We start from the raw sequence: 6576 nt of genomic DNA, 5'->3' as shown, positions 1-6576 counted from the left end.
ATGCTTCGTTTATGAGTAGATACCGTGCGGCAGGCGTTTACTCATATGCTTAGTGAAAGCGAGATAGTTATCGGCTCTATATTAGATATGGCAAATCTAAATAGATTCATTAAGTTATCCAGTGTTGCATGTTTTAAACTTCTTATATATTTGTAACATACTTCTGCCCAATCTAGATTGATATTGTTCGGCCTTCTTTCTCTTGTGGTTTTATTCGTGCTTCAACGATCATTGTTTATCTTTATATTACCCTTGCAAAATAGATAACATGCTCATAGTGGCTGAATTGTCTTAATCTAGATTGTCACATGTTGCGGGTTCATGCATGTTAATCACGTTTAAGCTTTAACGAAACTAGGTGTCGTGCGGCAGATGCAGGTTTTAGTTTAGTTTAATCGCTTTTATTTGTATGTTCCTTCTTCATGGATCCCAATTCGGCTGGATTGCCGAGTTTGGTTATGCATTAACTCATAATTAATTTCACTTGTTCAAACATGTCTTCCCATGCACATGCATTCGGCAATTAGGTCTTTACGTGCATTTACCCTACGATTCGCTGAATGGTTTATGAACTTGTTGGCAGACAGCTCTCTATAGCCGTATGTCGTTGTAAGTGGCTTCAGGGCCGTATATGTGGAACTGTCCGGTATTACCTGACATGTTCCGGTTTGACATTTAATTGTTTTATCTCTTGTTAGTTTTTAGGTCAAACTGACTGGCACGCTTCCGGATCACGAAACACCCGGGAACCCGATTGAAGCTACGCTTTTCGGCTTGCTGTGTGTGAGACACAGTGCGTCACATTTTGTGTCAACACCACTGAACGGGGAAATATTGGTAAACCTGTAGATACTAATCTACATAAATATTTTCTGCAAGATTTCATTTCCTGCTTCAGAAATTATGCAAATGAGAGGAGGAACGGAAAGCGTGATTGAGTAGCCACTGCTGTTTTGGCTTTCAGTGTTTCACTTTCTGACACCTCCCCTGGTTCTCTGCATCCTTTTCAGTTTGGTAAGCAAAACATAAATCAGTTGGCCCATAAAGGTTTCAGACTTCTTCCTATCGTTCTCTCAGTTCATTCCTTTTTTTCTCTCAGACAAAAAGTCGCATAGACACATACTGGTTTACATCCGGATCACTCTGCTGTCAGTTCCTCTAGCTCTCAGATGCACATGGAGTGTTAATTGCTGTGAAAAGCTCCAGGGGATCAAGTTAATCAAGAAACAGTTATGATGTCATTCTTCATTTTCTCCTAAAAAATGCCATATTTGCATGTGCTAATCACATAGAGATTGCAGAAGTTTGATGCTTGACAGAGCACCAGTTTCTTTTGGACAACATCCAGTTGGGATCAGTAAAACATGCATCCTGTTACAACCAGTAGCTAACCATATGCAGGTATATCTTTCCCAGTTCTAATATCTCGGATTGACTAGTGGTGTTTACTCTGGAAAAATATATTAAGTCTATTGATTCAATCAAGCTTTCATTCTCTCTACTTTTTACAGTTGTCGTAGTGTGATCAACTGAGACCGAGAGTCCTCTGTTATCTATTCTATATATTGGTTTCTGAAGCTGTGGCCTTAAAATTTCATTGGGCTTACTAAGTGACGATCTTCAAGTAATGGTGGGTTGATCATCTGAACAAACTGCTTCTGTGATTCTTATGACCAATCACTTTTCCCAATTGTCTACATTTTGCAAAGATGGGTTGATCATCTTCAAGTAATGACTACATTTTTTCCAAGGTAAGAGCTGTAGGCGTGCTTCTGATATTATAAGCTTGCATCCATGATGTTATTGTTTTTGCTGATACATGTTTCCTTCTTTTTGTACAACTGTCGGTACTTATACGGACAAACTGCTTATGTGATTCTTATTGCCAATCACTTCTAAGATGGCTTTTTCGTCTAAAAGGAAATAAAGTGCTTAGGCTTATAAAAGAAAAACAATAAGCCCATGAACTGGTATGGCACCAATCCAAACATAAACTATTACCCATGTTTTAGGTCTGCCAACAAGGTTTTGGTATTGCCAAATTGTGGTTTGACTCATGGTAGACTAAAAAGCTAACAGTTAGTCCACATCCCTTTACAAGCTATCTGATTCTTACTTTCACAAATGCTTCTTACAATCTTTATTTAGCACTCGTTCGCCGCTTCAGGTACCCGCACGGTTTCTATTTGGACTTCTTCAACTAAATTAGTTTCCTTGCATAGCTGATTGAACTTTCCTTTTCTCCCATGAATATCTCTCCTTTCGCTGCATGTCAGCTTCTTAATCCCTCTCTTTCCTTGCATGAATGCCCATAAATATCTTTGAGTAGTTCATCCTATTTATTAGTTTCTTTGCATGACTTCTGAATTTCATTCCCTGCTAGCCAGGCTCATTATGAAAAAGGGTCTAAGAGTCAAGGTCAGGGCAAAAATAGATGACTTCGAAAAATACTTGAGGTTTTGTTGTGTGATGCTAACAAGCATGCCTATGGATGATTCAGAGTTTTTCTTTAAAAGTTTGGATTATTCAGAATTACCATTTTGGTACCTCACCATGCTTCTATATTTTGCAAACATCATAGCTGATACAGTTGATGATTTTTATAGTAGTTGGTTGCAAAAGCTACTTCTTGACACCTGAACGTGTGATAGGTATTATGCACAAATTAGGAGATATATGTAGACATTTATATTTTATTAACTTAAAATATATATGCTGCAAAAGTGACCACAACAAGCCTTGGGTGCACCTTGTGCAAGAACAAACTGTGTGCACCTTGTGCAATTTTAACCCACTTAACATTTGTGTTCATTAATTGGCAGCCCACAGCTCTGCAAGTTTGGCCACTCTAGCTACAAAATAAGTCGCTTTGGGTGCATCTCATTGATTCATTCTGTCTAATTATGGCAACCATACTTGATCCTATTGTTGGATCATGTGCCAAGAAGTTGCAAGATGTAATAACAGAGAAGGCTGTTATGATTCTAGGGGTAAAAGAAGAGCTCAGAGAAATGCAGAGAACAATGAAACAAATACAATGCTTCCTTGATGACGCTGAGCAAAGAAGGACAGAAGAGTCAGCGGTTAACAACTGGCTTGGAGACCTGAAAGATGCAATGTATGAAGCCGATGATATAATAGATTTGGCTAGATTAGAAGGAAGCAAACTGCTAGCAGACCGTCCATCATCATCTAAAAACATTGCTTCATGTACAGGCTTCTCATTTCTATCTTGCATTCCTAATATTCAAAGACGTCATGCAATTGCCGTTCGAATAAAAAATTTCAATGTTGAACTTGAGAAGATTTCAAAGCTGGGTGAAAGATTTTTGATGCTGAAGAATATGCAACCTAAAGAAGAGAATTCAGTAGTGAGGCAGGTGAAAACTAGTGAGCTTGTGGAGCCTAACCTCGTGGGAAAGGAAACTTTTGTTGCTTGCACAAGATTGGTGGAACTGATTCTGGCACATAAAGAAAATAAGTCATACAAGATTGGCATTGTTGGAACAGGAGGTGTTGGAAAAACAACTTTGGCCCAAACAGTATACAACCACCAAAAAATAAAAGGCACTTTTAGCATGCAAGCGTGGATTTGTGTTTCTAAAGAGTACTCTAAAGACACTCTTTTGAAAGAGGTTCTTCGAAATATTGGTTTAGACTATAAGCAAGACGAAACTGTTGGAGAACTTAGCATAAAGCTTGCGACAGCAGTTCAAAATAGAAGTGTATTTATTGTGCTAGATGACATATGGAAACATGATGCATGGACTAATCTACTAAGAACTCCATTAAACACTTCATCTACAACAATAGTTCTTATGACTACACGTAATGATATTGTGGCACGAGCAATTGGTGTGCAGGATGTTCATCGAGTAGAATTGATGTCTGATGACACCGGATGGGAGTTGCTGTGGAAAAGTATGAACATTAATGAAGAGACTGAAGTGGCAAACCTAAGGGGTCTGGGGAATGAGATTATCCGTATGTGTGGTGGCCTTCCCCTTGCAATCAAGGTTACTGGTAGTGTTCTAGCAACCAAAGAGAAAACTGAGAACCAGTGGAGACAACTTATAAACAGAAGTGCTTGGTCCATGAGCAAAGTTCCCATTGAGCTAAGGGGGGCATTGTATTTGAGTTATGAAGACCTTCCAGGGCATTTGAAGCAATGCTTTCTATTTTGTTCATTATATCCAGAAGATAGTAACATGAATCGTGATGATCTTATAAGGTTTTGGGTTGCTGAAGGTTTTGTACAGGAGCAAGGCGAGCAACTTCTTGAGGATATAGCTGATGAATATTACAATGAATTGATATACAGGAATCTCCTTCATCCAAACCCCCGATATGCTGACTATGAATGGTGTAAAATGCATGATCTTTTAAGGCAGCTCGGTCAACATTTGACGCAGGATGATTTTTTTTGTGGAGATACACAATCATTGGAGGCTAAATCTTTGTCCAAACTACGGCACATTTCAATTTTTACTGATAGTGATTCTATAACTCTCCCCAATGGGAACAAAGAGGATATTAGAGCCCGAACATTGCTCATTTGGACCAAGTCAGCAAGAGTTGAAAATACAATATTCAAAAGACTTCCATGCATTCGAGTTTTGAATTTAACTGGTTCAATTATACAAAAAGTTCCAGATTCTATTGGAACTTTGATCCACCTTCGGTCACTTGATTTTGATGAGACTGACATATCTTATCTTCCCGAGTCAATTCGTTCTCTCACATACCTTCAAATACTGAACTTGCAGCGGTGTCCAAATTTGAACAGGCTTCCTTTGGCAATCTCCAAATTATGCAATTTAAGACGCCTGGGCCTTGATGGAACACCAATAAACCAGGTTCCAAAAGGGATATGTGAATTGAAGTCCCTCAATGATTTGGGAGGCTTTCCAATAGGTGGTAGCTATGTTAATAGTGACACAATGCAAGATGGATGGAACCTAGAAGAATTGGATCCCCTTTGGCAGTTGAGAAGGATTGATATGATCAAACTGGAAAGAGCAGTTTGTCCTAGTAAAGATACTCTGCTAGCAAACAAAACACATCTCAGAGAATTATTCCTATGTTGCACTGAACACACACACGAGCCATATTCTGAAGATGCTGTAATCAATATTGAGAAAACCTTTGATTTGCTAATCCCAGGGCACATCCTGGAGGATCTCCGTTTTGCGAATTTCTTTGGCCGGAGGTTTCCCACCTGGCTAGACACTGCTGCCCATTTGCCTTCACTGACATATTTGAGCCTCATTGATTGCAAATCATGTTTGTATCTTCCACCAATCGGTCAGCTCCCCAACTTGAAATATCTACAAATCAAGGGAGCCACTGCAGTCACCAAGATTGGACCCGAATTTGTTGGCTCTGTGGTGGGTAATCTCACAACTCCAGAGGCAGTAGCTTTCCCCAAGCTTGAAACATTGGTCATCTGGGATATGCCCAACTGGGAGGAGTGGTCCTTTGTTGCTGAAGAAGAACAAGAAGCAACAACAGCATTCACGGAAGGAGCAGAGGATAAGGCTGCTGCAAATCAAAAGTGGGATGCCCCACCTCCATGGATGCAGATGCTGCCACGATTGAAGCGGTTGGACCTTGCCCGCTGCCCCAAGCTGAGAGCTCTCCCACGGCAGTTTGGACAGGAGGCCACCAGCTTTTAAGGAGTCCGATTAAGACAAGTGCACAGCCTTAAGGTGGTGGAGAACCTCGGTTTCCTCTCAGAGGTCCTTGTAATCTTAGTTTGCGAAGGCCTAAGTGAGAGAGCTGCGGGTACAGCTGTGTCCCAACTTGAGGTGTGTTGATAGGATGGACAACTTGCACCAGCTGTTTCTGACAGAGGATATGGAAGGTGCCTCATCACAGTGGCTGCCTGGACTCCAAGAGCATCACCAACAGCTGCACGGAGAAGACATGGATGTCTACACTTGGATATAGTGAACGTACATACATGCCGAATGAGATGGCTATGAAGATATATGTAAGCTATGACCCTTGTCTGAATTTTCTAATTTGGTTAGATGTTTATCTTCTCTGCTTTTAATTATCCATGCCCGTTTTCAACTATTTATAGGTAATCTGGCATTGAGGGCAGAAGAGAGGACTAGAGTCTAGAATTTGTCTCATTGATATCCATCAGGTGCCTTATTACGCTGGACTGGATAGTACGGACGCATGTCTCGTGTCAAGCTGATGCAAGGAGTCGAAGAATTTGGTGCTCTGCTTATCGAGGAAGGATAAGATGCGCTTTGGTGTCTCCTGATCAAGTGGCGCATGTGTCTGAATAACCAGTGTTTTGTTTGCGTATGTATCTGAATAAGGTCGTGATATATACTGCTGGTGTTTTTTAGTCTTGTTTTTTCTTTAAGTTGTGCCAAACATTACATACGTTGTTTGGAGCCCCAGCGTGCATGCTACTACGTGAATTTTGTTTGAGGAATGCTCTGTGGATATGTTTCATTTAAACAGATGGTAAAACTTTTTCTTTGGCGGAGAGACCAAAGAACCATCTAAAGATTGGATTGTTGAATTAAATCAAGAAACGTCTTTGTTTTGACCCTGGTG

General features: G+C 40.3%; 1 pseudogene; it reads left to right on the top strand.

Annotated features, from left to right (window-relative positions):
- Positions 1 to 1765: 1765 nt before the first annotated feature.
- On the top strand, positions 1766 to 5984 carry LOC136484240 (putative disease resistance protein RGA4; annotated as a pseudogene).
- The last annotated feature ends 592 nt before the right edge of the window (positions 5985 to 6576 follow it).

Source organism: Miscanthus floridulus, chromosome 9 (genome assembly GCF_019320115.1).
Source record: "Miscanthus floridulus cultivar M001 chromosome 9, ASM1932011v1, whole genome shotgun sequence".
NCBI lineage: Eukaryota > Viridiplantae > Streptophyta > Magnoliopsida > Poales > Poaceae > Miscanthus > Miscanthus floridulus.
The sequence above is the reverse complement of the archived record's forward strand: the minus strand, read 5'-3'. Positions and strand labels throughout refer to the sequence as shown.